The sequence below is a fragment of the Parus major genome, chromosome 5, assembly GCF_001522545.3.
Source record: "Parus major isolate Abel chromosome 5, Parus_major1.1, whole genome shotgun sequence".
NCBI classification, from domain to species: Eukaryota; Metazoa; Chordata; class Aves; order Passeriformes; family Paridae; genus Parus; species Parus major.
In genome coordinates, this window is record NC_031774.1 from 55,814,547 (window position 1) to 55,824,348 (window position 9,802).

The following is a 9,802-nucleotide window of genomic DNA, read 5'->3' on the forward strand; positions in this document are numbered from 1 at the left end:
TCTGTGCAGCAGAAGATTTCTGGGGAAGAGAGAAGTGTTGGTGTTTCTTTCCAATGCAGCCTCCCTCAAGGCCAAACTTGGCTATAGTTAATCTTTAAAAAGAACAGCCAAGTGTAGTCACTGAGTTAAGGGAAGCCATCCTTCCCCTCTATTCTGTGAGAACACATCTGGGGTGCTGTGCCTGCTTTGGACTGGAAGACCTCCTGACATCCCTTCTGACTCCAATTATTCATTTATCACCAAGGTACTGCCATACCTAACCCCAGGTGCTGCCTGTTTCATCACACACAGCACCAGTGGTCTCTCCTGGAGTTTTGTGATGTATTCCATCGTGGAAGGGGATGCCAGGCAGGAGAGACTGCAACCTGTCCTAGAACTGACATTAGGATTGTGTTCAGTCACCAGGGATGCACAGAGAGGAGCAGAAGGGGTAAAAACAGCAATTCAGGTGAATGTGAAGATGGAAAATACTGGTTAGTGGGAAAAATTTTAAGGCCTGATGTAGGACTGATACAAAGAAAGGTATATTATATATTATATCTATTATATCTATTATATCTATTATATTATATATATATAAAAAATATATAATATAATATAATATAACATAACATAATATAATGTAATATAACATAATACAATATAATATAATATAAATAAAATATATTATATATTATATATATTTTAATATATTTATATATTTATATAAATAGTAAATAATAAATATAATACATTATATGTAATTTATATATTATATATTATATATTATATATTATATATTATATGTTATATATTATATATTATATGTTATATGTTATATATTATATGTTATATATAGAGGACACTCTAATTAATCTAAAAAATCACAACAAAACTATTTTCAATTACTTCCTATTATGCCTTTAGTTAGGGAAAAATTCACTGCCATGAGACCTTTAGATTTTAACATGGGTCAAGCAGAAGTAGCAATTAATAAGGACAACTGCAAATAGATGCAAAAAATAAAGAAGCCTCATGCCTTTTGCAAGTTCAGAACACATCCCAGGCTGAACATTTATCATAGAGCAGCTACAGAAGCTGCAGAAACCCTTCCATTCCTGACTAAATTCACTCCTCCTCAGAAACACAGGGGCACTGAGTGTACAGTTGCAGTTCAGTTTGGGTGTTGCCTTGAACAGATGATATTGCACAAAGCTTGACTTTGAGATATTTTTAAATCAGATGCTAGACAGAGTTATTTAGGGGTAGTCACAAGGCAAAGGTCCATGAGACCTGATCCAAGATGGGAAATAAGACAGTGAGGTTCTCTCTTGTACTTCTCAACCCTTGGGCTTGGTCTGTGGTGGGGAAAGGCTGATAAAACCAGGATATAAAGTGGGATACAACACACTGGGAGCAGATTCTGAGCACATGGCTGGCTCTTGGCAGACTTAAGTGGATTTGACTTAAGACAGACATTGCTTGGGACAGAGCTGTCAGTTCACTGTCTGGGCTGTGTCTGATGTCTCCACGTGGCACGAAGGATTCTGAGTGCAGGCTGGGGCTTTTCCCTCAGAAAAACCTCATCTGCCTGACTGCTGCCTGCAAGGGGGTCCTGGGCCACCAGGAAAGGGCCTGGACCTGCCCTTGCAGCATGGACATGATCTGCTCAGTGCCCACCACTGCTCAAAATATCCACAGGAACAGGGCAAGACCTGCGAACACGACTGGGAAGCGCAGTCACAGGAAAATGTGAGAAATGATACAGCCTGTACCAGACTCTTCCCTCACCCAGGGCAGCTTTATACGGCATTAAATAAAGCCTGGCATGGATAATATTTTCCATATAATGGGAAAAAGAACCCTTTTTAATCTACTCAAAACCCACCCCACCACTCAGCCTGTGTTTTCTTTCACTTAGCCCTGTTCACTCTTATTAGATTGGGGGGTTTTTGATACAAACATTAGTAACAAACATCAGTAATATTTTTTTTAAATGGTAGAAATTACAATCTCAGACAGAATCTTTATTTCTCAATACTGGTGTTCCTTCTTCAAATGCAGCTCAGATAAAAGTTTCTTACTTCAGGTAATCCAGGGGAAAATATACAGACAAAACCTCAGAGGAAATTCAAGTTAAAAAAAGGAAACCACATACCAGGAAAATCAATTTCAAGAAATCTTTCACAGGCAAAGCTTATTCTTTAGGAAACTGCTAACACAATTACTTCCTTTTATTTATCCCAAGTGTAGGTTTCTCTTATGGGGTGTTTGAATTAGACAGAAGGTGGCTGCAGGAAAGGGTAGAACTGGGAATTTCTGATTCCTCTAAGGCACAAACTGATAAAAAACACTATATCAGGTACTGAGCAGGGATTAGAAAAAAAAAAAAATTAAAATAAATTATTCTGACCAGTGAGAATTTTGGGAATGCCCAGGTGATGCCACCATTCCTTGGCATAACATTAGACCTCCATTTTATTTTTTGCTTTGGCAAAGAGAAGAATCCAAGAGAAGTCAAAAATCCATGGCTCATTGCATGAAGGATGCTCAGCTGGACTCTGGCAGGCTGAAGGACAGGCACTGCTCTGCCAGCAAGAGCTAATCCTGGCTCTTCTGTCATCTCTAATTGCTCTGAGCATTGAGATGAGGAGCTGTTCCAGCGCTTGGAGGAGACATTCCACTCCTTAATCAGACTTTGGGCAGAAGGAACAGGCAGGCTGCTGCTCTGGGCTGCCAAGCAGGACTCCTGAGCTCCAGTGCCTGGTGGCTGGTGGCCAGCTGGGCAGCAGCAGAGCTCACCTGGCTTTCTGCAAGGTGAGCTAAGGCAGCTGCTCACAGCGCTGTGCCTCGGGGGAGAGGCTGAGCCAAGTTAATTCTGGTCTCCTTTGTCCAGGGGCAGATCAGGGCAGCCACAAGACTTGTTACTTATGCAGGTAGAGTATGTTCCTCAAGAGGATCGTGGTCCTCATAGTCCCTAAATATAGGGCAAGATGTGTTATTCACAGTGCACCTTCTGACAAGAACTGTGCCAGATACTGGGGCCAATAGAGTTGCTGCTGCCTGTTTTCAGTGCAACTAAGAATACTCTAAAAATAGAAACCAGTCAAAGAACCAAAACCCTACAGCAGCCTGTGTCACTGCTGTATATCTTGAAACCATAGCAATATGAGATGATAAATAAAAAAGGGAGAGAAAAGCTTCAGGCCATAAAAACAGAGAAAAGGGATAACTTTCTAAGGGAAAAAAACCCCAAAAAACTATCTCAAATGTTGCAATTTTAAATGAAAAACAACAGAACATTAAAACTAGCATTTTATTCATTCCAGGACAGAGAGAAATACCCCAAGTGCATAAAGAAAAAAATGTTGTGGCTTAAAAAGTGTTTCCTATAAGGAAATGCACAGAACTGCTTAGAGCCTTGTACCATCGTACAGCTTGACCAAAGATCCTCCACCCCAAAACCACCATCAAACTCAGTTTCTTTGAAGTTTTAGCCCATGTTTTAGAAGGCTGATCAATCAGGTCTAGGATGATGATGTTCCTATGTATTTCCTTATAAGCAGTTTCAGTACTCAATAATCCTTATTATCAAAATCACACTCTCTGTTTTCAGAGCTAATTCATCTGAGTTCCCTGTTCCACTTCTTTGACCACATTTTGTCTTCATTAGTTTGAACAGCATTCCCCAGGCTCAGAGGCCATCCATCTGCAGAGATGGAAATCTAACTCACCCTCAAGCTCAGTCTCTGCAGGGCACAGTGCCATGGCTACAGACATTTCTGTAGCTCTTTCCTAAGTTTTCAAATTTCTGTTTTCAGGATGGCTCCCAGAACTCAACACGTTCCAGCAATGGGCTTGCTAATGCCACCTCTCCTCTCCTCCTAGCCAACAGCACCTGGTCTTTGGTGCCCAAAGGTCACATCTTGAGGTCAGGGGAAGGGAGGGTGACATTTGGGCCATGGGGATGTGCCAGCTGGTGAGCAGAGCAGGCAGAGCTCTTGCAATACGTGACCTGGGCTGGGTAACTGCATACACCAATTCCCCAGAGAGCTGCTGGGTGGCCCTTTGGGTGGGGCTGAAGGGGATCACAGGCAGCAATCCTGGATTACATGGATTCCAAATTTTGGCTCTCAGACTGCCCTTCTTCCTTCTCAATGGGAAAACAATGAATATTCTGTCTGCTCCCTCTCCCACCCTTGCTGTTTGTCACAGCCAGGCAGCCAGCAGGGTTGCTGCCCCAGCCAGCACAAAATGATTATTTTTCTCCTTTTTTATGCTAACCTAACTGCTTAAAAAAAGAGCAGTTATTAATCCACCAAACACTTATTTAGCAACAAGGGGGCAAGCAGGGTGTTGCTTTCCTTTCCTGCCACGGTTACCACCCATGGTACCACGAGCAGAATCTTTATTGGCTTCACATCAGTATGGAAACTGGGGCCCTGCTGCACAGGGGCAGCTCTCTCCTTGTCCTGCAAAATGAATGCTAAATTTAAATGTCATTAAAACTGCATCATGGAGTCTGAAGCTTTCTAAACAAAGCTGGTTAAATAGAACCCCAGAAAAAGCTGTTTCTGGAAGATAGTGTTTAGTTATTCACTTTATAATAGCATTAGCACTTAACTCTTTACAAGGAGTTTTAGGAAAGACCCTGATCACAGGTCCAAATTTATTATTCTGTATTTTCTTCTGCATTTTACATCTATGTTAAGAGTGTGACATTTTTTTTTTTGTATAAAAGCTACAGGGGACAGCTTTGTGTGCCTTCAGTAAATTGAAATACAAAATACAAACAGTTGTGCTTGGTAAGGTTTATAGAGTCCTGTAAATTAAAATTTCTTCTCAATTCCCACCGCTATTTCTAGGCTGCTGCATAATAACAACAAAAATATTGTGTGGCTAAAAATAGGTCAATGACATTTACATTATCCAAGCTGAAACCAAAAGCAGAACTGATGGTAAAAACCACAGAAAATCAGTAACATATTATAAAAGCTTCCTGGGAGAATTAGGAAAAAGCAAAAATATCAAGGCCTTTCATGCAATTCTTTCCTGAAGAGCTTCAGTAATTTTTAGAGAAAGTGGGAACCACAACCTGGATGACCATTTTGGTTTTGGGGAAACAATGATGTTGTCTTCCTGACTCACCTCTCACTTTTGGGATTTTGTCTATCTCAGCTTTAGCATCAAATGTAGTAAAGGAGGGGATTTTTTACCTAAATTTCTAAAGAACAAAAGTCTCATTAATTTTCAGTGTATAAACAGTCACCCATGGCACCAAGCTGCTTTTGACAGTCATAAAGTCCTTTAAACATAAAAGTTTATGGTTTTATGGTGGGATTCTCAGCCCTATAGAGTCTTTGATAACAGCTCAGTGTCTCAGAGGAAATCAGCTCATCCAGTCTGCCACCTCCAATCCCAGAGTCACAGAACAGCCTGGGTTGGAAGGGACCTTAAAAACCACCCAATTCCAACCCTGCTGGGCAGGGACACCTTCAACCACACCATGTTCCTCCAAGCCCTGTCCAACCTGGCCTCTGTTTAGTTTATAAATGGAATTGGTGATGTTTTCAATTGTTAACACAGTTTCAACCATGAAAAGCTAAGCTGACATTTCTTGTTGATAACTCTGTGGATATCAATTGAAGGCAAAATGAAAACTCAAAGAACACCTGTCCCCTGCCCCAGATGTCACAACACCAAGGAATGCAGCATGAGTACAGCTCTCTACATCCACTGGCACACTCTCGAGGTAGAGATAAATATCTATTATCTGTATTAAATATCTATTAAATATCACATATTATCATGTGATTATATCTATGCATATTGCATGGTGACAAATTATAGCAGTCCTTTCCTTGATTTCTTAGCTCCCTTACCTGGGATTGTGTCTTCTGAAATATACATCAAGCACTGAGAAATCTGGAAGAGGCTCCCTAAAAGTACTTTAGAAGCCTCTGCAGTACTAGCACTATTCTCTTGAAGAGTTTCTGCATTGAGGTATTAAAAAAGTAAGGAAAACAAGGATTGTTTCTTAAACCTGACTTCTGCAGTATCACTGAGCCAAACACAATTGAGAAATCACATTGCTGCAGGACTGAGGGATGGAAAACACATTAAACAAACAAGAGATCAATGAAGAGAAGGGATGAAATGTTGCCTAACAGATCACTGGAAGCCCAATGTGCCAGTGGGAGGCAATGGATTAAGTGTGGTTTATAGCCATGAGTTTAAAGACAGAAGCAGTCACAAATTGTTCCCTGAACTAGAAAGGGATGTGTCTAACTTCAAATGTGAAATCTTATATGAAGACACTTTATTGAAGATCATATTGTGATCCTGATTATAAATTCCCCAAGTTCTCCTGGGGACAATTTGCAAAGGTTTGTGTGCAAGTCTAGCGCTGGGAGATGAGAACACCACGTTGTTTAACACACAAAGAAAACTGAACCAAGGTGCTGTGATCAGGGGACTTCAGGAGTACCAAAGACAAAAAAAAAAAACCTATTGAGCTTGGAGCCAGCAGATTGTAGAGAGATGTCTCAAAAAAAGTCACTTTAAAGGCTACCTTACATGTTGCAGAAATCAGTTTGTAACTAAAGTGGATAAAAACATTTTGAAGAGAAATTGAGGTAATGAAAATACCTTGTTATTGTTAGGGTCTTTTTTCCCCACAAAAGGAGGGATTCTGCTTTATAAAGAAATTTCAGTGTAATAGTAACTAGAGAAAATGGAAAACCAAAGCATTTGTATTCTGAAAATTTATCAGATTTAAGCCAAAAAAATGCCACGTGGCTTGATGTTGAAATACCATTTGCTCTTTCTATCTCTCCAGTCTGGGTTTCCTATGGAAAGCAGGGAGATGGGATTCAGGAGGCTTGGTGAGGGTGGTCAGGAAGCCTCATGAGAGAAGGGCTGCACCAAGTGTTGAGCTACAGCCCCCACGTTGTGCTTCAGCACATTTCTAACCAGACTGGGAGGAGGAAGTGAGGGCGTGTTTGCTTTTTTTGCTTGTCTTTTCTTTTTTCTTTTCTCTTTTTTTTTTAACAGGAAGAAAGATATACCCTTAAAAAGTCAGCTCTATTGGCTGAAAAGTCAAAAAACTTCCACAGGGAAACCTTGCACCCCCTCTCTGATCTCCATCCCCATTTGTTTGACCAGGTTTCATGGGTGCTGGCGTGCTGGTGCAGTGTTTCTTTTTAGAGAGAAAGAGGAGACTGTAGTCTGTCATATCTGAGGGATCTGGGTTAGAGACAAGAGGCAGATGACAGGGGTGTTGGGCATGGTGTTGGCAGGGTGTCAGGGGGAGCTGGGAGGGGGTGGGAGCCATCTGCCTGGAGAAGAAGGTTGCTGAGATGGAGGTAAAGGCGGTGGCAGAAGGAGAACAAGCCTGCACTGCGCTTCAGAAATACTTTTGGTTTGGGTTTGGGACTGGAGCAGATGTGGATGCATCCCCACACAGGGAGGTTATTAATGGTGCTTGATATGAGCTTATTTTCCTTGAAGAAAAGGTGGGTGATCTCACCCTGGGGAAGCTGACGAGGCTGTGGCAATATTGAATCAACCTGCAGGGAAGTGGATTTCAGCTACAGAAAAGTTTCAAGTGGGTGATTCATGCTCCTTCTAAGCATACAGGCCAGAGGGTCTAATCACAGGAATCTGAATGGCAACCCAAGATTCCTTCCCAGGTTTAAGTTATCCTTTCCCTGCATGCATCATTCATCCCCACAAAAGAAGCTTTAGAGAGAAAAGCTTCAGGTGTGCCTGTGTCTATAACCCTGAATGAGAAAGTCAACAGAAACCAAATCCGTGAAAGTTTTCTGGCCTTACAGAGAGGTGAGGATGCTCATGAAAATGGATGTGCATTCCTAGTTGAAACCAGCCTAGATAAATGACAGGGGAGGACCTTCAGCCAGGCAGCACTCAGAAATAACAACTATAACATAAACTTGAGGAAAGCAGAGCTATGGACCATGTGGGAACAAGAGCAGCTTGAAGAGGAAAGTGAATTCAAGCAGTAATTGATAAGGAAAGTGGAATTTTCTGTGACTGTTCAAAATACTGAGCTGTACACAAGTGTTCTAATACAAAAACTGAGAATTCAGTGTCAGGCAAAGCAATAAAACATCCCAGAGCTGCAGGACACTCAGCACTACCAAAAATGACAGGCCTTGGTCAGCGGATTTGTGGTGGTGTGAGATGAGCCCAGAGGTCCCATCTGGGTTTGTGTGAGTCTTTCCTACCTGATAAAAGGGAAAAAAACCCAAAAAAACAAAAACCACAGAAAAAAACCAAACAAACAAACAACTTTTAAAATGTCAAGTTTTAGAAGAACTTGAATCAGAATACTTCAAATCTTACAGGAAGAATAGCTGAAAATCACCAAGAAAACTAGAAGGGTAGAAGGCAGGTTTTAAGGGAAATTTTCTGGATGGAAATGTAGCCACAGAAAAAGAGAATATGAATTATCTCAATTTTAAAACAATGGTTCTACTTTTCTCACAATCTGAAAACACTGAAGGGGGGCGGGGGGGGGAGATAACTGGAAATCTTATCAAATTCTCAAACACCAAATAAATTTAAGATAAATTCCTTGAAAAGTTATCTTTGTTCTGCTGAGCACTCATAGTGCTGGATTAACCTGTCTTGGACAGGAGATTTATGTAGGAAAAAAGTGATAATTGTTGCGACAAAGGCAAATATAAAATTTCATTTCATCCAAACACCCAGTGCAGAACCAACCTTCCTGCAGTCAGGCTGAGTGGAAACTGGAAAAATCCATGTCTCATGTCCTGAAAATATTTTGGCATTCTGTAGCAGAGTGGCCTGTTTGAACCACCACCAGCAAAGCCACTGAAGAGGAATAAAAGGACCCCAGGGGACATAAGAACACATCTGTGAGTGACATGAGTGCTCCAGAATATGTTCAGGTAAATAATTTGATCAATACTTGCAGAAATGAACACTTCCTCTCACACAAGAGGAAGCAATCAAAAAACAAGAAAGAATTAAATTTGTGAGGCGACTTGTTCTCAGTGATTAATTCAGTTAAGTCTAATCAATTCCACTATTTAGTCTTCCCATGTTCTACTGATCTGAACCTCTTTTTTCCCACCTCCCAAGAAATCCTGTGAAAAAAAAAAGCAGAGGAATGATTAAATTTTTAGTATGAGACAGCCTGACCTTGTACTCCATTAAAGCAGAGTGTTTCCATAGTTGCCACGTAATTTGTCATGGATGAGTTCACCTATGTACCAAACAAACTCTTTATATTACCAGAATTGTGTGGAAAATAAAATCTGAATTGCTGCTGTTCAATGAAAATATAAAACCCAAACCAAAACTTAAAAAAACAAACATTCACATTGTCTGTAGATGGCCAAACCCCACAGTAGTTTTTGTTCTGTCTCCTTGTGAAGTTGGAAGGCTCTTCACCAAATGAACAGACACTGTGACATCCTGAGCATTTCTGAGGGTGTGAGTGCAGCAGGAACACCTTAGGAGAAAGCCTGGATCCACTCTAATCAACTGGATTTGGGCCATTGGTTTCAAAGGATCATAAGGGAACTTGTTAGAATTTAATTTCAGACCTTTAATTAAAGGTTTAGCACCAGAGGTCCCATTTATGCTGCTTTCCTGGCAGTATTAAATGTTGTTGCTCATCTGGGATTTACAATCGTGTTTGTAGGTTTCCCTTCTTGTGAAGGCAAAGGGGACATAGCTTGGAAAAGCTCAGCATCCCATCCCATCCCATCCCATGGATCCCATCCCATGGATCCCATCCCATGGATCCCATCCCATGGATCCCATCCCATCCCAT